At 41.0% G+C, this 24757-nt stretch overlaps 1 protein-coding gene across 7 annotated transcripts in view; it reads left to right on the top strand.

Annotated features, from left to right (window-relative positions):
* LRRC8D (leucine rich repeat containing 8 VRAC subunit D) overlaps nucleotides 1-24757 on the top strand; it is a 40817-nt gene that overhangs the window by 1875 nt on the left and 14185 nt on the right. The window contains exons 1-2 of one of the 7 annotated variants that reach the window (XM_018072131.3): nucleotides 7435-7515; nucleotides 18622-18683. The exons of 1 other annotated variant lie outside the window; for it this stretch is intronic. The gene's annotated coding sequence lies outside the window, so the exon portion shown is untranslated. Of the gene's footprint in view, nucleotides 1-1658; nucleotides 1734-4200; nucleotides 4217-7407; nucleotides 7516-18621; nucleotides 18684-23686; nucleotides 23750-24757 lie in introns of those variants that run through there. 5 more of the 7 variants (XM_018072129.2, XM_018072135.2, XM_008921903.3 and 2 more) reach the window with 5 other exon arrangements.

Here is a 24757-nt window from a genome sequence, read left to right as displayed (position 1 = left end):
TTGGAGTTGAGGTAGGTTTTAGCAAAGAAATGGTGCTAAGCATCTTATCAGTAGTGAAATAGTTAACACAACTGACACTTTATCTCTTGGGGGGAATAGCATTAGTATCTACTTGACATAAATGGAATGGCTTACACTTATGTTTTCAGGCAACGTTTGTTTCTCAAGATTATACATTACACAAAACATGAGACAAAAATCCACATAGAAAACAAAATGTCACCTCTATCAAAGTAAAGTTGGTCAGTCTGACCTGCTGCAGTGTTTTCTTGCTGTTACTTCTTGTAGAAGTGTTGTGACTTTGCAGTTTAGTTTCTGCTGGCACTAACGTGGTGTGATGGCAGTTACTGCTTCCTCTCTTCTTCTGCAGATGTAAGCTCGATTGATGCAATGCTCTCCTTTGCTTTCACACTTACCACCTGCATGCTTTCATTACCTGATCTCACCACTTCCTCCAGAGGTGCCTCTATGGGTACAAGAGGAATTTTTTAGCTGGTGCTGCTTAAACCAGGTCCTGTGAAAGAAACTTACACAGGCAGAAGAATTTTGCAACCACTAGAAGGGCTTCTGCAGTAGGGTTTTTGCTGGCATAGTTGGGAAGCAAGAAAAAAATATTGGCTGATACAGTTAAATGAACAAAATGTTAAAGTATAGCTAGGGGCTTTCCTGTGCTAGTGTTCTGGTCTGGTTACTGTGATGGAGTGTGTGTGTATATTTGTGTCTGAAAACCTCTTTTTGTGGGAGAATAAGCTTTAAGCTCTTTTGAATTTTTTTAGAGGAATTTCTGCAGCTGCAGCATCCTCAAGTGCCAGGGGAAAGAGTGATATCCTAAAACATTGCTGACTTATTTTAGATCATGTTTCACTTGATGTGCTTTTGATTTGTTTTAAGAACAACTTGTTTGTATAAGCTATTTGTTTACTATATGCACATAATAAGCAGCAGTGCTGACCCTTCTTCTGGAAGCAGGAATGAAGGGACCCAAGGAAGGGTGAATTTGCTTAGTTATTTTGTGTCCTGCCTTAATGGCATTCTGGCATGTAATTCCTCCGTGCGATATAAGAGGTAGGCAAATCTGATGGATTTAATTGCTGTATATCAGCTCTCCATGAGTTAATGACGGAAATATATTGTTACCAAAGTCAATATTAGGAGGTAACCTGTCAGCTTGCTCTGATCTGTTCATGGAGTGAGTGCCAGGTATAGCTTGTGCTGATGGTCCTTTGTATTTTGTGTGTTTAAGCTGTGTGAGCTTGTGGCACAGGGTGAGACCTGGTGTAACTCACTTATGAAAATCAATTTTTGACAATGGCTACCAAAGGGCAGACAAAAGGTGGATATCCTGAAGAGCCGTGTGTTTTAAAGTGTCCCCCAGCTCCTGGGCTGGGGTGTGAAGGTTCCAGATGTGTTCAAAGGGTAGACCTTCCTTGGTGTTTATGCACAGATAACTTCTAATCCAATACTGAGGCATGCTCCTGCCGTGTTTAGGGGCTCCCTGCAGCTCTGCCTACTCACATATCGACTTGTGCTGATGCTGCTGTCAGACGTGGTTGGCAAAGGGCTCACAAGGGCTGAGGGAGGGAGGGCAGGGCTGCCCCTCACAGGCTCCATCCATCTCTCCAACCAACACAATGTCTGCTGTGTGCCATAAGGGAGCCAGAAGACTCTCCAGGGACTGTGACCAGCAGAGGAAGCACCAAGTGCTGTCCCTGTTGCCCCACTTCCAGGAGCAGGTATGGTGAGGGGAGTGGAGGGCAAGGGCTGTTTCCCCTCTGTGTGTCTTCAAAATCAGAAGCAGAAATTAGAAGTTTATTAACTGACAAATAAATTAAATTGATTTGAATTTCCTCCAAAATGATAAACTGCTTTTTGATTGCAACAGTGTATTGCCAAGGCCACCTCAAGGCAAAAGCAACGTTTTCCTTAGGTGTAGATATAGATGTCATTTTGACTGCTTCTTTGCAATGAAAAGAACTTTTGTGTATCTTGCTCCAGTGTTACAATTTTCATGTCAGGTTATCTTTTCTTTCTTCCTGCCCTCCCAGTAGAATTTTCAATGTTATCCTTAGTTACAGAAACTGGAAAATAGCCCTACTTTGATGTCCTTTTCAGTGTTTTTGCTCTCATATTTCTTTGCCTAGACAGGAGAGTCGTCCATTACTGATAGCAAAAGACAGTCCCCACAGCCATGTGTCAGTGAGCTGAGCTGCTTCCAGCCAGCTTGTCCTTCTGCGAGCCTGAACCCCGCCTGGCCGCGGGCGGCGGCACCAGCGCGGGGGAGGAAGGAGACGGCGCTCACGGGTGTTTGTCGGCGAACTTGCTGTTGCAGAGAAAAATCTGAGCAGGGTCAAAAGGCAGCAGTGCTCTCTTCAAACCTTCAGTGGAGTAATGCCTCGTTGACTGTTTTCATGTGTATAGACCTGTTTCCTACTGGATGTGTATCGAGTTCGGTAGGCAGCAGTAATCTTAGCCGTGTGTTTTGACACAATATGATGTTGTTTTGAAATATCTGCCTGCTCTCAGTTATTGTCTGGAATCTGAGGAGGTGTCTTTTGGATAGATGGGAAGAGATTCATCACATTGCTCCCTCCAGCTTCATCCACTGTATTTGGTAGGTGGTATTCTCTTGGATAAGGGAGCACCATCACAGAGTGCATGCTCTCTTGGAGGCTGACTATGAACACTGGAGCCCTAAATCAGCATGGTGAGGTTCAGCATCAAAGAGTAAGGTCTGTCTGTCCTTCTCTGTACCTAATTTGTTTTCAGAGAGAGGTGAAACACTTCCAACAACTGAGAAACCACAGAAGAGATTGGGCTGGGGAAAAGTTGGCCTTTCCAACACCTAACAAGTTGTCTAGTAATGCTGTATTTGCACTTGATGGTAAAAAGGACATACTGTAAGATATTGGTGACATTATTGCCTGGCACCTCAGACAGTAACAATGGGGGAGAGAGATTTGCAAGGGAAAAAAATGAACAAACTGTTCTTTGTTGCTCAATTATTTTAGTGCTGCTGTGGTTTGGCTGTAGTATTGTGTTACTCTGTCCACAACTTTTCGTGGGCCTCTTTTAGAAAAATTTTAAATTTAAATAAATAATACATTTCTCTAGTTTTATTTATTATTTCACGTCCTAGAATATGCTTGCAGTTATAATAACATTCCACTGCCTCCAGTGACTGGATATATAAAATTCTGGCATTTGTTGCAGCAGTGTTGAGCAATGAACTCCAAACTTTGTGCTTATCTGACTATGCATTTCATGCATTTTGGTCAGTGTATTATTGGAAACATGGAATGGTCTTCTGTGCATAATTAGAATTGTTTTAATCAATAAGGCATAAGTCTCTTTTCCATTCCATTAACTCTTATGTTCTGCAGGAGCCGGGAAAAAAAATGATTTTTTTTTTCTGCTTATAAACCGATTCTGCTACCTTTTGAAATAAAATGTTTTTTTCAGGCAGACTGCAAAATAATTTTTATGGGCAGTTCAAGTAATTATGTAAGGAATTTAGTGATTGTTAACATTACTGATGTTTGAAACGCTGGGGGGGGAATAAAATTCCATGAGAAGAAATTTTGTAAAAAAAGGAAAACCCTGTACAGCCCCTTCCCTCCTACGCCATCATGTGCTGTTTTGAAGTTCTGCGGTAGTTAGGAGAGCACTGCCCAGGTTTGGGTTTTTTCTGTTTCAGTCTTTCCGATGGAGGAAGCATTGTGGTTTGAGGCTTTAGAGGCAAAGCTCAACTGCCATCCCACCCCCCCAACCAGATTGCTGTTGGCACCAGAGCTGCACTCTGGGGTCCAGCTGTTCAGTTTGCAGTTGGATGTGGCAGCCCCACATGCTTTGCCTTTCTGGCAGGTTGTATGTTGTGGTGACTTGCTGCCTCCCGTGATGCTGGGCTGGGATGCTGGTAGTGCTGCCAAAGGTTGGGAGCAAGCAGGCATTCCTGTGGCATGGATGAGATGGAGAGGGCTGTTGAAATAAGGGTGTTAGATGGGTTTTTCTTTAGATGCAAGAAGGAATGGGCTGTGATAGAACTAGGCAATCCCCTGTCAAGACACCACCTTTTGGTTAATGAGTAATGGCTGTTTTTTCCCAAGTCTCTGTGCTCCCTAGTCCCTGGGCAGCAGCTAATTGGTGGTGACTTGCAGTCAAGTCCACAGGAATGCCAGTTTTTCCCTTTCAGCTGAGGGAATGGGATGGGAAGCTGCAGGTAAGCTCTGCAGGATCTGGATGAATATCTGGGAAGACAGAGGTGGGCGGTGATGAAGCAGGGAGGTATGAGAAGGGAGAGCATGGAGCATAAAGCACAACTAATCTTATAGGAGTATATTGGCCTACTCCTCTGGATTGTGCTGTCCTGGTATGTGTGTTTAGACTGAAATAATATGTGATAACTGGCTGTTAACTTGTTAAAATAATCAGGTTGCCAAGAACTCCATTATCTTGTTAAGCTTCATTTCAGATTTATTGCATATTTTTTCATCTTTAATGAAGCTAATTCAAGGTATGCAAACCCTGCTGTAGTTCCACTCCCTGCAGCTTATGTAAATTTTCTTTGCATTTGGTTTTGCACCCCTACTCTGTCTCATTTAGGATTCAGTCTGAAGGCAACAACTGGGAAACTTTCTTTCACTAAAAGAGTATGTCTAGGATATAGGGGATGGGAAAAGGAGAATTGGAGCTCTCATCCATAAATATTTACCAAATTTTGTTTCAATATCCACTTCTGTCTTTCTTAGAATAGTTGGAGCTATGCCAACCTAAAAAGCCCCAAACCTGCTTTGCTTTGACTTTTAGCTAGATCCTTATGTGTAATACTCTAATGAGGGGCAGAGCTACATCTGTTTTCCTTTTCTGTTGTATAGCACTTACATACATTGGTAGTGGAACTTGGGTGATTTTTTTTTATTTTTTTTTGCAGTGTCATTGAGTTTCTTTTGCTTGTGTGGGTTGTTCAAATAGCTGTGGGAAGATGAATGCTTGAAATAGAAAAATATGATGAGGCAAGGGCTGTCAAGTATTATGCATCAGTTCTGTACTTTGCATGCTGAGGCCCTGACCTACTTGAGGCCTCTAGGTACTTCTGCAGTGTAAGTGTTTAGCAATGATAAACTGCAATGTCTGGCAGAGGGATTCAGTGTGCAAGAAGGACACCTGAAAAAACAACCTTTAATCCTTTCCCTGAAATGAGCTGGTTTCAAGGTTTCTGTTCTTTCAGAGGAGTTGGACAGGGTGCTTCCATTCAGAGTATGCTGGTATGATATTCAGTGGTCAGCACCTTAATACTTGTCAACAAAGTAATATTGATAGAGCTGAGTTACTGGACTTTTTTTTTCTGTGCGTGTGTGCTGCATTAATTCTTTGACTGTATATATTTTTTTCCTCTCAGAAGTAATCAATATACCATGAAAAGCCCTAGTCACCAATAACATCTGTAAACAGCAAAAAAGGGCAGACAACCAGAAAGCCCCTAGATAGTCCCTAAACAATAACAACAAAATGAGCTATAGTGTAGTTGAGGAGAGAGCTGCTTGTAGCCAAGGGCACTTGCTAAGAGGAATGGGTTATGAAAGCCCACAATTTATCTTTGATTTTTGAGTGAAAGCAAATATAGTTGTGTTCTCCAAATAAATGCTTGGTGTAGTCATAGTACTTATTGTTCCATATGATATTAAATGGCTTATTAATAGTAATAGCTTCACAGCTTGTCACAAAGCCTTGAATTTTATTCTTGGCTTTCTAGATAGTCTGATTACAGATGATGGAACTTGACAGGCTGAAAGGGTCATGGCATTTTAGAAAAAGTTTCTGTAAGAAAATATCTCAAGGACCTTATAGAATTGGAGGTGTCCCCAAGATAAGCTGTTACGGATTGATCTGAGGCCAGGGAAATGAGTGTTTCGTGCTTACTAAATGCACCAAGCATGAATAGGTGTGTGTAGGGTTAAAAGGCTGTGTGGATCAGCGCTGGTTGAAAATGTTTTCTGAAGTTCTAGTGGGTAAAGTGGAGTTACTGATGTTTCTTGACATCTTTTCTGCAATGTCATCTACCATATTAACAGCATATTTAGGGGATGGGCTCGTTTTCATTCAGTACAACTGGAGGGCACATAAGGAGTGTGCGTCTTGTTTTCAAAGCAGTCATAGGCCAGTCCTCAGGAGCTGACTCACTGCTATTTTGTAAGCACGGTTTGCCTTCCTTTCATGTGGTTCTGCATTTTTCCATTTCATGGTCCATGGTAATTTAGATCTTAAGAGTGCTGGTGTCTAAAAGCCTGCTTCCTAGAGTAGTACCTTATCCCCGTGTATGTGGGGTGTACTTGGCCTAATTTAATACTAACAAAAATAATTTTTGGTTGTTTCATTTATTTCCGGTTGGGTCTTCATCAAATTATGTTACAAAGGCACTTTCCCTGCAGCTAACATGTTAATTAATAAACGTGTGTTAATGATTTTGGGGTTATTGTATTTACTCTTAGTTATTGTTACACTGTCTCACTTGTATGGGCTCATTTTCAAATTTTCCTGCGCAATATTTAAGACTTCCCTGAATTTCAGATTGTCTTGTTCTACTTGCATTTTAACTGAGCTTTGCTATTGGGATGTCATGGTAGGGTGAGACTGGTAAAAATGGGCCACTAGAAAGAATCAAAGGGAAGACCATGGCTCCATACAATTTGAGCACTGGAATTTCTAGTGTGTAGCACACCTTGTGGATAACATTGGATTCTATTATTGACTTCTAAAATCTCTAAAATTCTTTCTCACACCTTAGTAACACTTTATTCATGGTGGATCAGGTATTTTCCTGTGATTGATAGTAATTTTCTATTACTTCCTTTTACTTGGCTCAATGAAATTTTTTAATTTTTTTTTTATACTGGCATCTTATGAGGAAGTAAGGTGCCAGAAATCTTCAGTGCTGTCAGCGTTTTTATTTTCTAACAAAAAGCTTTTCTGAAAATAATGGTGCACCAATGTGTCCAAAAGGTCTGTGATTTTTTTTTTTTAATAGCTTTGCTAGGTAAAAGCTGGAAGATCAGATTGTTTTAATTGATGTTTTTGCAAAATGTGTGTGGCTGGAAAACTGACAATAGTCATGTGAATTTCATGTTACTTCTGCATGATTAAAATGAACAGCAGCACTGTGGACTGCCACTAGAAATACTTCCAGAAAAACCATACAAGAGAGACTAGGGGAGATGACCCAGCAGAGGCTTCTTTTTTCTCCTCCTCCTATTCCATGGTAGCTCCAAGGCTGAACATGTGAAGGGGAAAAATGTTCCATTCTTATGGAAAAAGGGTGGAGTGATACCAGTTTTTCTGATAGTAGCCAGGAGGCTGTGTAGAGGAGAGAAACAGTAGGAAGCTTTTTGTTTCCTGGGTGGAGTTTCACATTTGACACTGGTAAGTGGGAGCATGATAGGAAGGCAGCACCTTCCCTGTGAGCTGCTGGACTTCAGCCTGGGTGTTCCTGCAGGAAACTCCATCCTCTCCTATCTCTGTCTGGTACGTTTTCTGAGTCTTGATGTCGTCTTGTTACTGCTGGCAAAAAGTTACGTGTGGGAGGTATGCAAATGTGTTGCAATGTTCTGATATAATTTTAGCACAGGAAAAGAGCAAGCTCTGTACATAGGTATCACCCACTGAGCTCAGTCTTGCAGCTTAGTTTATTTAGTAGAGCTTTTAAACTTTGAAAAGAGGTTTTCATGGATGTGGGGTGTAGGATCAAGTTCATAATTTTGTAAGCTTAAAAGATAACTCCTATCAAGCCATGATTCTATAAAACTAAATTCCTTTACCGACAGTAGGAACTATCTGAATGAGCGTAAAAGAATTGTATTGTTTAATGGCATGATTATTGAGAATTTCTGATGATGTAAATTCTCTTATTGCTTGCAGCATATACTGTCACTGGAAGAATACTGGCTTTGAAATGAATAACTGAGAGGGACTTTAACTTCTCTTGTTCCTCTCAGTGTAAAATTCTACATACTGTTTTGCCTTTTCTCTCTTCTTTTTTTGTGCGTGTGTGTGATCTTTCTTTCCAGGTTTAATGGAAATTTGATCTTTTTGTGGGAGAGAGGAATGAATGTACGAAAATCCTTTTTCATATGCAGGGTTAAGTATTGCACTCAGGAGGGTAATGTTCCGGTGGAATTTCAGTCTTTCCATAACAATTTAGACTTTGGTAAAGCAAGTGGATGAGTCATTGCAGGGATTTGATGGCTGAAAAGATTGATTAATAATTAATTGAAAAACAAGATGCCCTCTCCTCTGTCCTAGCTTTCAGCCATTCAAAAGATCATCAGATTCCCACATGTAGTTTAACATTTGAGTACTATGGACATGTTTGTTTTGATGTCTTTCCCTGAACTGCAAATGTTGTTTTTTCTTTGCTTTTGCTTACAGATTGTTTATAGAGATATAAATGTCAAATTAGGTTCGAGTGTTTTGATGAGGTTACAGCACTTTGAAGGAGCCAAATGTTCCCATTATTTTGATGTCTTAGGGTTATACTTGCTTCATAACCTTTTTGAGGTGCACTGGTATACTAGCTGCTTCATGGGTAATGCCATTCCTGATTTTCAGTGTTTCAGTGCTCTTGCATAAAGGTTTGTTTGCTTTTCTTCAATAGGCGTTTGTCAGTCAAGGACTTGTATTTCTGCATGTTTGCCTTTGAGCTGGGTGTCGAATGGGAAGCCCTAGGTCCACGGTGCTTTTCTGCCTTTATGCTGGGATAGTGGTAAAAGTGAAGAATGCTGCAGACTGCAGTGTGACCCTGAAGGGATGACTCCAAATGGGCCCTTTGAATCCAGTTTAATTAGCATAAATATTCTCTGTTTGAGGAGTGTTTCAACAGCAGTAGGTCAGAGATGCAGGGTCAATCAAAACCAATTCATGAAAGGCACAGAAGCTTCAGCAGCCTTTTGAAATCCTTTAAGGTGTAAATTGATACTGACCGAGTGCTCCTGACTGGGGCAGGTCTTTGAGACAAGGTAGATCTTGCCATTCTGATCCTAGAAGAGGTAATAAACTGAGTTTGTCTTTTTTCTTAATTAAAAGCAGCTATGTGCAGTCCTGGGCATTTTTGGTACTGAATCTCGACTGTTTAGTGCATGATGAACATGCATCAAGGCATTTGTTTGCTGACAGTGTACAAAAAGCCACTCTCCAACTTTACTTTCTTTTTTATTTATTTATAAGCCTGAAAGGTGAATGAAAACATGTAATAATTTTAACTCAAGCTGTCACTATCATTCATAATTTAAACCTGAAACGCTTCACATTTTCAGTGCAATGGTCATGCCCTTAATCATTAAATCGTGAACTATGGCTCGGCTATAGTCTCTGATCAGGCTTCTCTAGGATGGAGAAGACTGCCAGATATTTGGCACTGAGATGTAGCTACAACCTTCTGGTGTTAGTTTGTGATGTTGCATTTTGTAAGATATGCAGGGTACTGCAGCTGCTGAGCCTTGCACTCTTCAAGGCTTGAGGCTGGAGATCTGTCCAGATTTTCCACCTTGCGGATAGTGATACACTTTGGCCTCCTTTAATTGTGAACCTTAATTTACTGTAGTCAAAAGTTAAGATTTAGTTGCACTGCTTTATGAATTCTGTATAACATTTATTGTGTAGTGCAGGAGTTGCTGTGAGTAGGGTTTTTAGGCTTTGAAAGGATAGCATTAAACTCCAGTTAGTTTTGTAAAACGAGATTGTTTGACCTTTGTAATAAACCCACAATTTACCTGGGCACAAAATATGGAAGGAGAAGGCCTTTTTTTAATTTAATTTGTGTCAAAAGGACTGAAAATGGAAAATGTGGAGATGAGATTTTGGCTGCAGGGAAGGGTACGCAATTTTATTTATAAAACTAGACCTCCTTGAGTGCTTGTTTTACTCCAGTAAAACCTCCTTTGGTAAACGTCATGTGCAGGAGTGAGTGGGTGTTCACCTGCTGGGTTGTAGAGAGAGGAGGACAGGAAAGCAGTTTGCTCTTGAAGGGTGCTGGGAAGAAGTGGATGATTTCACGGCTTGAAGTAGATAAACTTACTCTGGTGTCAGTATGGGCAGTGAAATTTGACAAGAAGTGGGAGGGGAGAAGGATATGTGACAAGGGTGATACTTCATGTTGTGGAAGGAGGAAGCAGGGTCTGGAATTCATAGTTTAACATTTTTGAATGTGTGAAATAAGCCCAAGGAAGCTAGTGGGTGTTGGGACATGACTGATTTGCGCCAGTTTGCAGAGTAGGTGTGGACAGAAGGACAGCAAGAAATCACCAGGTTTTGTTTCAGCCAAAGAGGCAAAAAAACTGTGCAAATGCAATGGTCACCCAAGGCACCATGGCCTGCTCTAGATCCTGATCTTGGAGCCTGGCAATGCAGCTGTATTCAGTTCACAACTCCAGAGCCGCTTTGCTCTGGATTCTTGCCATTGGAAACCTTCTAATGCAGATAAGTCCCTGAAGAGAAGTAGTTGCAGTTACATTTGCTTTTCCTGTGTTTGCAGAACTCCTGGACGGATGAGATAGTGGTCAGAGATGGCCTGTGTTTCCTCCAGACCATAGCAGACTTGCCGGAGGAGAGAGATTTGCGGGTTGAGCAATGGTGCTGTAAGAGGCTTCCATGGCAGAGCAGATGAATCTGGCTGTTGAAACTTGCCCCAGGGCAGCTCGCCTGAGTCTCTTGGTCCAGAGCCTGTAAAGCGAGAGTTAAGAATACACTGTTACAAAAGTTACCAAAGTTAAATGCAGAAGGATTGCCTAAATACATATTTTGTGTGTCTCCTGCTAATTACCTCACTGTTGAATAGGTAAGAAGTGAGATTGTTTGTTTTTTTTTTTTTTTTTTTTTCTTTTCTTAAGCTGAAATGGAAATAGTCCCTATGGGTTTTGAGGCTTGGCCACAAGAACGTTACTTATCATGTGGTGTCACATCAACTGAAATCCTCAGACAGTAAGCCTGCTGGATTTCCTGACACTTGCCTTTCTCCTATTTTGTCACAATTCTTCCATCATTCAGGCTGACTCTTCATGTTTTTTTGGGTTATGGGAGTAACAAAGCCTGTGAAACATGACCATCCATGAAAAATAAGTCTGTAATAGTTCTTTCAGCTTTTCTAATGGGACAGTTTTTCACATGTACAATTGAATTAATAGCATTTGGCTTCTAGTTAATAAATACAGTGCCCTGTGAAATTAATGGATTATTAAGATTGGATGGGTTCCTATGGTGCCCTTAGTGCTGCAGCTTTCACTAACTAGCTGTGCCTTTGCTTGTGTGCACAGCAGAGTTGTTTACATGTTAGGAATATGCTAGAGGCAAGGAGAAAGGAACAGCTTTAATGTGATGCAGCTTAGATGCTCTGTGGGGGAGGCCTTAGAGTTGTTCATAACAGGATCAAATGTCAATCAATGTTTCAAGAAGAATTAAGTTACTGTTTATGAGAAAATTGAAGAATAGTATATTACATATTTTCCAGCCATCTATTTTTGATCCTGTCTAGGAAAATGTCCCTCTTCTGTGTTTTTTTTTTGAACCCTGTAGAGTATCAGTGTGCCTAGGAGAAGCATCTGTCTGTACCTCTCCAGCTGCTTCTCTACCCTGCCTTTGGTAAGGAAACAAGTAACGTGCCAGCCAGCTTCTTTCAGCTCTTCCATGAAAAGTGTGGTGATTGTGTTGCTGAGGGTGCTGCCCGAACGTTGTGGCTACTATTAAATTTCTTTTACAGGCACATCTGGAGATTTACTGGCTCTGTAGAGTAACAAAACAGTTACTCTGACACCAAGCCATGAACATAAGAAAATGGCTTCTCCCTCATTGCAAGGGAGGCTAGAGAGGACTGGAGAAGAAAACAGCTGAAAACCTCTTCCTCCTCCCTCTAGAGCTATTTTTTCTCAGTGACTGAGAATGGTGGGATGAGCAAAGCTGATCTATATCTGCAGCAGGCTGTGGCTCTGATCTGAAAATGTATCCCCAGGAAAAAAACAATGAGAGCCTAGCTGTGGGGGAGGGAGCCTCTGAAGTCAAGGCACTTCTCTGCTGGATCTGAACCTGCAATTTCTGTTCCAAGCTGCTTTACATTGTATTCAGGTGATGCTTGAAATCTTTCAACAAGGGGCTGTTTTGTGTTAGATTGTGCCCCATGTGTCAGCTGTCGGGGCAACAGGCTGGGGTTTGGGAAAAAGCAGCTGGGGGATGCAGCTTGTGGAGAAAGGGGAGGGAAGGGATGGAGTCATGGATAATTGTGTCAGAATAAGAGACTTTTCAAACTAAAGCTAGGTGCTTGCTGGAAATGCTTCTCTAAAACAAACCTGGCAAATACAGAGTCAGAAATTCATTTACCAGAATTCAAGCTCTTCTGGTTGTGTGGCTTCTTGCATTCTTCTTAGAATGGTTTGGTGTTGAACCAGCATCCTGATGTGTTGTGTTGTCTGGGCCTGTCTCCCAGGGGAGATATTTTGGACAATTACTCCCAAGTAAATTCTGTGTGTGGTTCTGAAGTTAAGGGCTTGTCTTCACATGCCATTAAGAAATTATTCAACTCAGCCGAAGGTGTGAATTTGAAGTGAATTGCTTCAACTGCCCTACATGTTTGAGGCAGAATAATTGAGAATCACTCTGATCTGGAAAGGAGCATTTGAAGAGGTTCTCAAGCAGTTTGATCAATCAGTTTTTTAATTTGCATGGTTTTTGTCTTAAGTAATCCGAAGTGCCTTACGCAGACAAAGCCTCAAAGTGGATTATGTTATATGGGAAGGCTCTTCTTAAGGATTTGCGAGGGTTTATGTGGATGCAGATGTGTTACTAGTCAGGAATAGCACTTGTATTTTAAAGTCGTTCTGTACTTTCATCTGAATTTAATATTCAAGTAAGTCCTTCAGACTCTGCTAACCTTAAGCAGAAATTATGAGAGGATGTGAACTGACTTCAGCCTTTGCAGTAGGCCTTTGAAATGCTGTTAATGGCATCTTAAAGCTGTCATTAACTGTGTGATGACTGAAAGTTACAGTAGAAACTTCTAGTTCACATATTTAATCTTTTGTAGTGAATGGAATGCACTTCTTAAATGGATAAAGCTGATGATTGACTCTGAGATTTTCTAAGCTCATGGCAGGAGGATAAAGGAAGTTAGAGGAACACAAGCCCTCCCAGCAAATTGTGGACTTCCACCCCAAACTGCAATTCTTCCCATCCCATACAAAATTTTTTTTAGATATGTGTATGTTGCAGGGAACTTTAGCGAAATCTGGGTAGTAGAAAAAAGCTGAATGTTTTGTTATCTGATGCTTTTGGCAACCTGCATAGTTATGTTTACCTCAAGCCTGAGAGGAGGGGACAGAGGAATCCAGCACAGGGATTGTGCACTTCAGGCTGAACTGTCTCTGCAGCCTGTCGGTTTTGAATATTTGCCGCATAATTCAGGAGGAATTTGTTGGAGAAGGTATGGGCACAGCTCTCCACTTTGCTTTTTAATGGACTGTTACACTGTTTTAATGACTGAACCACTGTAGGTGTTTTTCCTTAGTCATTTTCAGTTGTGCAAAATAAGTTGCAGTGGCTGATGTACAGCCAGAACCCAGGTTATTTCCTTTTCAGCTACTGAATTTAGACTTGTGAAACATCATAAGGAATTTCTACTTTAACTAAATGCATGCAAGTATGTACTCCAGCAGCCATGTGGGATTATGTGGAAAAGTCCATCATGTATGTTGAGCTGCGGAATTCCATCAGCAGACTCTGCTGCTGCTGTGCTTCTAGAACATCTAACAGATTGCTGTGTATGAATAGTTAGCATATTATTTTAATGACGTTGTGAAAATGAAAGGTTCCAAATATTTTTCTTACTGTTCAGGCAATTACAAAGCCAACTGCTGTGGTCTTCTTGCTACATACTTTGATTTACTGCCCTGTGAAAGACTTGCTCCTAGAGGCTAAGGACTGATTCTGTACTAAAGTTTAATTGACTGCAGTGCAAATCTAGGTAGAGCATAGATGCTTTCATCTTGGGCACATAAGGGATGTCGTATCTACACTCCAAGTGCATGTGCTTTGCGCTGCCTTTCTTTGCCAAGGAGCAGTGCAGTTTCTGTGGCAGTGTCCCACTGGGATTGGACTGAGGTTGGTTCATTTTGCCTTGTTCCTCAAACAAACAGCAGATGGCTGAAGTATGCAGAAGCAGTTAACCTGAGTGAGGGTCAGACTGATGAGGAGGAGCCCGAATGTGTATGTTGTCCAGTCTGGTTGACTTGCCGAGTTGGTTACTTGGTACATACCTTACCTTTACAGTCAAAGGAATAGGAGAAATTAATATACGTCTTTTTTTAAATGCTTTTTTGGAGATGTCTGAAATGACTGATCAGCAAACCTACAGGTTTGTTTCCCTTTATGCACTCTGTTTAGTTTCGTTGATTCCAAAGTGCTGAACATCCTGTTGGCATCATGGGAAGGTGTTCAGTGCCTTGGAAATTCAGCCCATTGCAGGTCAGTTCTTGTTTCAGCTCTTCAGCTGAGACAGCTACTGTGGACTTTGGTATCACACAGCTGGAAGTTGGTGGTTGCCATGGGACCATCGAGTGTGACCCAGTTATGTAAAGGATAGACAAACAGAGAACAGCCCCAAAGAAATTATACTTAATGCTTCAAAAGAGCATCTTTTGTCGTCACAGAGAACTTGATGTTATTGTAGGAAAAAAATGTGAATGGAAAACAGTGATCTCTGTAAGAAGATACTAAATATACCAAAGGCTGAAATTCTGGTTTAAAGAAAAAAGACATCTACACTAACAGCCATCTGGCTTCAGGACACATCTAGAAATTTCAAAGTAAAAACAGTAATTAAGGGGACAATGGATACATGAAAATTACCGCAAGTTAGAAGTTAGGAAGTAAGTTAGAGAATTAACTGCATGTTTTATGCAGCTGAAGTATGCTAGAAATAGTTCCAATTACTAGACAGAAATAATAAATGTAGCTTGTGCAAGAAAAGTAGAAATATTTGTTAATACTGTTCTGTATTTGGGAAGGTGTAGAATGTGATACCATCAATGCAATTCCAACAGAGAATTAAATCTGTCTTAATGAATAAAGATTCCTTCTAGGGATGCACATATGTGAATTAGCAGCGCTGTGACTTGATTGTTTTAAAGACCTTGCTGAAAATTCTGTAGGCCTGGAAACAATTTTTAATAACTGTTGGTATTGAGGTTCCTAAAATTAACTGTATCAGAGTAAACAAGGGAAGGGTGGATGACTGACTTAATCATATTCCAGCTAGCTTGACTCTAATAGTCATCAAAATATAGGAAAAGTTAAAGCAACCAGGACTGCAGGTGATATAGTAAAGCTGTGTCTTCAAAAGTCATCGATGCAAGGGCAGGGAGACAGTCCAACCCCTGCAGTCCTCTGCCACTCCCCAGCTCCTTCTCAGTCCTGTCTATGGTTTGCTTTCTCAGCAACAGCAGAGGCAGTCAGTTAGGACTGCTTTGCCCCTTTGAAACTCCTGTCCTGACATGTTCCTGCTATGTGATATTGCAAAAGTAAGTGAATTAAGAGCTGACTAACTGATGTTTAGAAGTTAGTCATTTACGGTGAATCATTATCAAATGGGAATGCTTCTGGAAATCTTGTTTTAAGGACTGAGGTGAGCCCAGATTCCATTGAACCTTTTCATCAAGTACCTAGAGACAAGGACAGAATCTGTACTGATACAGTTGGCAGGCCATATCATGCTAGGCAGCGTGGTAAATGAGGACGAGGCAGCTTGCACGGAGTAATTTGGGCAGCCTGGTGAGCTGTATCAATCAAGATTACAATCATCTGTAATATCATGGGGCCTGCAGGTGTTTTACTTCAGCGTAGTGACAGACTAGGCGTTTGAGGAGAAGACTCCTTGGGGGTACAGTGAGTGAACAACTGGGTGTCACTGCCCTCTTGCAGGGCAGCGAGGGGGTATAACTTTGGGTGTAGGAGGGACAATGGGCAAACGAAGATGAATCGTGTATGATGCTGGGGTCATGGGCAGCCTGTTCAGATAACAGTCAGAGGAGATACTTGAAAGCTGATTGGTATTCTGGTACCACAAGGAGAGCTTGAAAAGCTCCTTCTGTGTCTGGATCTCTTGTTTCTTGATAGATAAAAATGGAGTGAGTTGATAATTGGTGGAGAGCACCTTCTGAGGGAGAGCGTGCTGGAGGCGAAAACGCTCACAGAAACAGGCATGACACAGAAGTGATGGCTGGGAGCTGCAGTCGGGCAATTGGAAATAAGGCACACATTTGTAATGGTGAGAGAGCCATTTCAAGAGCAGTGGAAGAAACTGGAGTTTACAAGTGGTGGTCAAGAGTTTCCTAACCATACATACGGTTCCTCATGGACTCAAACTGGGAAACATGGGTACATTTCCACTCTTCTTGTACTAGGAAGCCATTCCTCTGCAGCGTAGATTAACTTGTGTGTAATGCTGTCCGAACTCTGCTCTCCTTTTTCTGGAACTGATCTTTCTTGCATATAACCAGTTTTGGAGTCTTTGTGCTGCTCTTCTCTTGCAAAGTAGCAACTCAGAGTTTTCTGTTCTTCTAAAGAAGAAGTCAAGAAGTGCATCTAAAGAAGTGTCAAGGAAAAGTAGGATGGAATGGAGTAAGTGCAGCACGAGGCTCACAAGCAATGAGTTTATAAGCAATATTTTTGAGTGTTTTTTTGGGAGGGTTTTTTTTCTGTATTATAGTGGACAGTTAATCTCTTGTTGCTGCACGGTACTGTTATGCGTAAGAATTGATAGGATTCTAGGAAGAATTAGACACCCAGGAAATGAAATTATTTAGTTTCATATAAATCTATGCAATCTCTTGTTCTAGGCTTATAAAGCACTTTGTAACAATGAGGTGGGCAGGTTATTCTATAACTATTTACTAGGAAACTTCTTTTGCTTCATCTCTTTCTAGCTACTTGCAACAACAGGAACTGGTGATTCAGAGTTCTGTTTCTAAATTTAATATGAGAAGGAGCGTAGTTCGGGCTGAAGGAACACTGAGGGTGTGTGTACGAAGGGGAGGTGATGATAAAGGGAGGACGCACCCTGCATGCTAAAATGTGTCGTTGTGCCTCTGATTGCAGGGCATACATGCTGATCTACAAACAGAATATACACGGATCAGAGTAACAGACTGGTTTTGAGCATTCAGCTTTTCAGCGATGATACTTACGCAGTATTCCTCTGTTGTATTTAAAGTAATTTATCTACAGGGAAAGTGCACAGTCTTTATTTTAAGATTGATACCATCAGAAGAGGAGAGAGAAATAGAACAGAGCAAGGAGATTTAAATTGTGGAAAGAAACCTGCTTCTTTCAAGCGAAAGTCTTGAATTTCATTTACAACTACCTCTTGACGCTTGTTTTGGATAAAGCTGCCCTTTGTTCTTAAATTGAGAGTTACAAATGTTGCAGTTTTCATCACTTTTTTTCTTTTTCCTTTTTTCTGCTCCCAAGGTTGCATGTAGGCCCAGCAGGCACACCCACAACTGTATTTGTGTGTGAGAATTGCATCTGGTGGACAGGAAGTATTGATGGGGAAGTGTAGGTACAGGCATAATGGCTGTGAGGATTGTTTCACTGCCGCTTCCCTTTCATGATCTCCTCAGTATGTCTACTTCAGGATGCTCCTGAGATGTCAGGTGAAGAGCAGAGAGCTCTTCTGTGTTTGTTACTGTGTCCACACTGAAACACATGTACCTGCTGGAACCAGTCATCTCGCAGATGTGTCTTGTGACCCACATCTGTGCACTGCCCGAGTCTAGGTGCAAAGGAATCTGCAGAATTGCGAGGAGAGGGAAGTCTTAGAACAAGAACATCAGAAAAATGGTGATGCAATATAAAAGTTTTAAACTTGAGCAGGTGCAAAAAAAATGAAGCATTTTAGCATCTCTGCCCTTGTAGGTGGGAATGGTTATTTTGTTGTCATGCCATTTGTGGTCCAAAGGTGGGTCTTTCTTTGAAGCTCTGCACGGCTGTCAAAGGAACAGATTGGTCCTACCTCCCTGGGCTGCCTTTCTAGCTTAATCTAGCACTAATCTGGCAAAGCATCACGTAGGGATACTGGACTCTGAACAGAGGAAAATACTATGTTCATAGATGCTATGAATTAGCTCCTAAGAGCTGCATGAAGAAACAAGTAAAGTGTGATATTTTGTGGCTTTTGTATGAATGCCATATTTTTCCCTGCATGTAGTCATTCCAACACAAGTTAGATTCTTTGTTGTAGAAAAAGCTAAATATTTTGGAATGTTGAGTCTGAAACACAGATGATATACTGCAGCGAAAGACTCCCATGGGATTTTTTTTACGAGATGAGTTTTATTTGTTAAATGAGTTTCAGTAGTTCTTCAGTACATGCTATTGTACTGCTTGTGTGATGTCTTACAGTGTCACTGGTCTGATCTGGACTGTGATGACTGAATAAATTGCATCATTTGCTAACTGTGGAAAGATGGCTTGATCTGTAAGACACATTTGTGTGTATGTGCATCTTGTAATGTAATTGTAAATCATAAATTAAAGATGTTCAGTGAATGCCAAAGTGCATTCATAACTCGTGGTGTTCTTGTCTGCCCACAGGAGTTCCAAGAGTCAGAGCGGATCGTAGAGGAAACTGAAGCTGCTTTTGTACTCTGTTTGAGGTGGGATAAAGTAATGAAATAAGTTATGTAGTCTAAGACATCTTGAAAATGGAGACTTTTAAGTGGTCTTTGGGCTTCTACCAAGGAGCATGCTGCTGGCATTTTGGTTTTGTGCATTAGAGGAAACAAAACACTAGAAATCCCTTAGCTTTCATCTCTAGAGAAATAGCTGCACTTCGCTGCTATGTTTTGGCTGTGCTGGGTTTTGGCATGGTTGTGGTAACTTATAATTTTATGTCCTGTGGGTTTTCAGTGACTTAAAATTACTAAGAAGAAATAGTTTGTCATGCAGTGGTTGGTGAGATGGTGTTACAGTTGTCAGGGAGACCTTGTCTAGGAGTTGGAGGATCAGACCTGTAGTCTGTTGTGGCTTTGACAGTGAGAAATGTCACAGAGGAGGACTACAGAAGACTATAGTAGCTGTCTGTGGTGACATTACCTGGTTGGTAATTTCTTACTGACCCTTGCCTTGGATGATAGAGTTGTAGATCTCGTAAATAAAAAGCTTAAGTGCAAGTCTCACTGGGCAAATTTGAATACTCTATGCTACTCTGATTATACTTTTGCTCATTGCTAAAAAACTTAAGTTTTGAGTCCGTGTTACAGTGAGGGAGTGAATAGAAGGATCTTTATTCATGTTTCTGTTCAAATTGCAGCTATTCACAAACAGCAACTCAGAGGCAAGAAATCATTTTATGTAACTTGATAATTTCAAGCATGCCATCATCACATTATTTTTTTGTTAACTGAAGGCAGTAAAGATTCCCTAATAAATGAGTCACACTAGCATTACTGCTCTTATTTATATAACTGGAGATCTTGTAGTCTAATTCTGTTGGCCTTTACCTCCATGACTGTTTGAATTTTTGGTGGGGACTTTGTTTCTGTTTTAAAGCCACTTCATGATTACTCATTTTGTTTGTTTCCTGTACATATACAGCCAGTCATTCCTTCTTTCTTTAGGAGTGGAAGTAAAGCTTTATTACAACTTGCTTCTCTTAATTTGACAAAGCAAGTTTCAGTGAATATGGCCAGTTACAAGTAAGTCTCTGCAGAGCACTAAGTGCTGTATCCAGATTGACTGTATGTTGAAAACTCAGTTACACTCCCTGATGAAGATATAATTATTAAATCAGTTTTCAGAATAGTCACATATTAAGGAATAATTTCAATACACTGTTAATACTTGCAAACTCTTTTTAGTATGACTTTACTTTGTGATTTCTCCTGTGGTCAAAGTTTAGCTAATGTAGAAGATAAAACATTTATTCCAGTTTCTAGCCCACAGCAGAGACTTAAAGGTTCTTCCATTTTGTAACTGGTCAAACTTGAAACTTTGCCTTCCTCAAACACTGCTGTGTTATACAGTATGAAATCTGATGCAATTCAACTGAATTTTTGGACCATAATCCTTTTGAGACAGGATTACACAATGTATAATGCAGTAAGGCTTTGATATAGAGTAGGAAATTGAACCTTTTATGCAATTTAAGTCTCAAGTGCTAGCAGAGTCTAGTTCTTTGTTCAAAAATAACTTTTTTGTTTGTTTCAATGTGAAGAAATTCTGACCAAGATCCAGGAGCTGGAGACGCAAGGAGCATAGAGCATAGAATTCAAGTATTGTGGAAGGTGGTAGCATCTGATGCATGGCATGATGAGACAGAGACAGGATGCCCCTACTGAATCAGGAGCAGGATTGCCATAATGGTCTGTCATGTATAGAATGTTTTAACTGAACAGTAGCTCTACCACTTGTAACAGAACAAGCAGCACAATAAGCCATTACCCATGTTTCGGGAGAAGGCTGCAACTTTCCATCAAGCCTAAAGAATGCTGTCTGTCTTCCTGCCAGCTGGCTGTTGTATTGGCTCTACTCTTTCTTGCCTTCAAATGCTAGATAACAACCATCTCATGCATGCTTATGTGTGGTGAGCAAGGATTCAACTTTGGTATTTCTGTAAAGGCCTTCTGAGCCGGGGCTTCTTCACAGTCAGCACTGAGATGGCTGTGTCCTTTTGCAAGAATTGAGAGCTTACAGCAGTAGCACATCACCTGCCTTCTTAAGGAAAGACCATTTCGGGTCTTTCCTGCTGAGTCAGTTGGTGCTGTGCGTGGATGTCCCAAGCTTTGTGATGGGGGTACAGAACAGTCCTTTACTTTCGCTTCCTAAAGCAAGTCTGTTCTTGGGAAACTGAAACCCATGAAGGCTTAAAGGAATAATTTACTTAAACTCTGTTAATCCAAAGTCGCTTGGTGGTTTTATATCTAAGAGAAAGGGTTTTTGTTTTAGCCTTTGAGGAACTTGAAACAGAGATTAGAATTGCTGTTTAGTCTAAAAGGGAACAAAAACTGTTATAGAGTTCTAGACCTTGATAAAATTTTTCTTATTTAGAAAAAATGTACTTGAGGCACAGTTTGGCAGGCAAAATTATTAGTGAAAGACAGGCTGTTACAAAACTTTATCTTAAATTAAGTGGATGGTTGCGTTCACGTTTTGGTCTGGCCATGACAAATCCTAAACTCTTGACTGATGACTTAGGGGTATGTAGTCATATGTATATTATTGCTGTACACACCCCCACACAGGCAGTAACCCAAGTGTGCAGATGAGATAACAGGAACATATAAATAAAGTGGTTGGCTAGTTGTCCTAATGTTCTTGAGTAAAACCTTGTTAAAATAATGCCGGTCAAACTTATGAATAGATCTGCTGCATCACTGATGACTTGCATTCAGCTGTGACGCGATACGGGTCACTGTGTAGGAAATTTGTGGCTGTGTTGTGTTTTGTTTTGTGTTGAGTCAACAACTTGAAATGCAAACCGAAAGCTCAAGTAAACGCTGCTGTCCCCTGATAGTTGTAGGATGCTTCCAGACTACCCTGTTCTAGGAGAAGTTGTTTGAGGCCTGTAGGGCTGTGCCACCTGATCACTGGGGAGTGCATGGAGGTCTCTTCATGCCTGTGGGAGGGGAACATTGTAGTTGTCCGGTCTCTCAGCAGCACCACTGCACTGGAACTGCTGTTTTCTGGTGGTGTTACAAGATAAAAGCAGCATTTTCTCCGTTGTTCCTGCTTTGTGTGTCTGAATAGGTGATACCCTGTGCATCACACATGCCTGTATAAATACTGCCAGAAGTGATGTTAAAGAAGAAATTGCCTTAGGACAAGTCCTGAGTCAGGACACCAGGGCAGCAAGGGAGGCTGGATTACACCTCTTTCTGAAGGCCTTGCCTTGTGCTTGATGGAAGTCACAGTGAGAACCAAGGTACTGAAATCAGTGGTGGTGTACTTACACAAGCTCAGACTTCTCATATCCCCTGTTTTTTGATATCTTGGCATGCTGATGGAAGGGCTAGAAGGTGATTTAGAAGAAGGCAAGGACCCTTCTTCTGCCAGGTCTTTATGATGTTAGTACTGTGTCCTGAACTTGCCTTGCTGGTTCCTCACTCTTGCAGAGAGTCCTGGGGACCTGCCTGGGGCCTGCTGAAGAATGTGAAAATTACCTGATTTGGCTGCGTACTTAAACAATGGCAACAACAAAACCTCTTTTGTTTTCTTCCAGTTAGAGGGCAACTCTGCATTTATTTCTGTAGCAGCTGGGGAGCAGCTATTGTGCTACCCTTAAGTGATGTGAAACTTGCTAAAACAAGTTCAAATGGCAAGCACTTGCAGTAAGGGGAAGCTGCCTCTGCAATGATTTTCTGATTTGGCCGTTCAAGCAGATAGCACATTGGCTGTAAAAGTCAGACAGACATGGTACATGGCTGCATGTCTGTGAAGGTGGCTGCCAGAAACTTTATTGTGGGTGTGTGGGGAAGGCTATAGTAATCATGGAAAGGTCGTAAGTGCTGAAGCAGGAGGGGTATCTGTCTGTAGATGAGATTGAGTGAAATGTATACTTTTCTGTATTTTTATTTTGTTTGAGTTGAAGTGTATACTGGAAAACTTCATTATCTGTTTTGAAACAAATTTGACTGTAAGGGAAAGCTTCACTGTCTGTTTCACTGGAAAGGTACATTTCAAGATCTGCTGTGTTTAGTGCCTTATTTTTGAGATAGCACCATCCTCAAACCAGTGGGAAGGAGTAAGGCTAAGTATATAGCAATGCTGTAACTGTAAATGGATTTATCTGGACATAATGTTAAGCCTTCTCAAAGATAGTAGTGTATTAAAATGTTAAATTTGATTATACTTGAATCATGCTGTTATCCCCCTTGTTTCTGTCTTCTTCTGGAAGCCTGAGGGATTTTGGCTTCTTGCTTTGAATTTTACAGCCACAAACATGCTTATCATTGCCTAACAAATAATCACTTTTAGATTGTGAGCCTTCAGGGGCAAGGGTTGTCTGCCCACTCCCTGCCGGAGAGCCCTCAGTGCAGAGGTTAAATTGCAACTGGAGCATTTGGGTCAAATAGTAATATAAATTTACTAATAGTAAATATTTAAATTAGAGGCTGTATGGATCTGTCAGTGCTGGTGAATGGCAGCAAGCAACACAACAGAGCCTTACTGAACCTTTTTGCAGAGCTGAAAGTTTTCTTGTTAGAGCAGGAATGCTGCAATCTCAGTGAGGACAGCAAGTCTTTTGGAACATTCTTTCTATCCTTAAGGCAACATTTTGAATGGGGTTTTGAGAAAATAAAGCATAAAAATGGAGGTGACCTGAACTCATCAGCAAAATTTCAAAACAACAGCCTCCAAAATATGTGTTGTAGTGCAATTCCTTTTTATGTTTAAGTACTGAAGTACACACCCTGAACCAATTATGGGACTAGATGGACTAAGCAAATAGCTTACCTCTTACAGAAAGCAGCTTAAGTTTAGAAGAGGAAAAAGAAGTATAGTAAACTTAAATAAATCCCTTTGAGGATAAATGCTTCAGCTGCAGGCATTTTTCCTGGCATGAAACCACTGGAGATTCAGCTATTGAAAGCTTGGCAGGAGTGTGGTAACATTAATAAGTCATCCTTCATCTGCTGATCAGAGTTTTACATGAGAAGTCATCGTTGTTACCCATCTGGCAGGATGTCTGAAGCGTAGGAGATCTCTGCTTGATAAAGAGCAGGTAGGGTTGGGAGCAGGCTCTCAGTAGTGTGGTGTGTGCCCAGGGTGGGGGGAGACAGAAGGGGGGGGTGTCAGAGGCTGCTTTGCTGTTACCTCGAGTAGTTTCTGTGAGGTGGCTTGACAGCTAGCCCTTTGCTTGAGTGAGGAAGTATCCCCTTCTCTCTGGGGAGAAAAGAAGCTGCGTGACATTTAAGTAGGAACACAGTTTGACTGTTGTCCCATAAAGAGTTGGAGAGAGTGTGTATTTGAAAAACTGAGGTGCAGCCTATTTATTGAGCTAACCTTTTTATTTTTTTATCAAACCAGCATAGTGGGTAAAAGGAAAGGTGGAATTAAAGCATATTTTTTCATATCCTGATTCTCAGCTGCACTTGATGCACCTTCCCACTGCTCTTGCTACAGAAAAGATCTTGGCAGAAGCAGAGGAACTCAGATGTGCGAGTAGGAGGCTCCTGTTTACATGTTGCTTGTTGTGTCACTGGGGGCTTTTTTTTGTGTGTATATACTTGTTTAATTTGCTTTTGTTGTTTTAATTTTTTAATTTATGTGACCTTTCCTAGGTTGCTTTTAACTAGTGGATGTAGTCAGTGTCACTGCAGATACTGGAAAATACAGTAGCTCCTATGTGTGCAAATCTTGTATGAAACTTCTGTTCAGTGTGTAACCCAGTGCAAGTCACCGTGTTTGCTGGCTGAAGAGATGAACCAGCTCACACAGGGAACAACAGTCTGTTCTTTAGTTAAAGGAACTTTTTGTCTACTTTTGGCTCTAGATCTCCATGAGGATGCTGTAAATGTTCCAATGCAAGGTTGCTGACAATGTCCATTCAAAATAAAAAGAAGGGGAAAGTATTAATTGAAAATAATTTACTTTAGTTACCTGGTAAACCTGCTTCCATTCAGATGGGAATGCAGTTTAGAAATTAAGTAAACCTAGACTTCTGGTGGAGAGGTCATTTTGCCCTTAAGAGGGGCTATGAAAATCTACAGCAAAGTGGACTTCAGCAACA

The sequence above is a fragment of the Manacus vitellinus genome, unplaced genomic scaffold (assembly GCF_001715985.3).
Source record: "Manacus vitellinus isolate BGI_N305 unplaced genomic scaffold, ASM171598v3 scaffold_21_pilon, whole genome shotgun sequence".
Lineage (NCBI taxonomy): Eukaryota > Metazoa > Chordata > Aves > Passeriformes > Pipridae > Manacus > Manacus vitellinus.
This window is presented reverse-complemented; position numbering and strand designations above follow the sequence as displayed.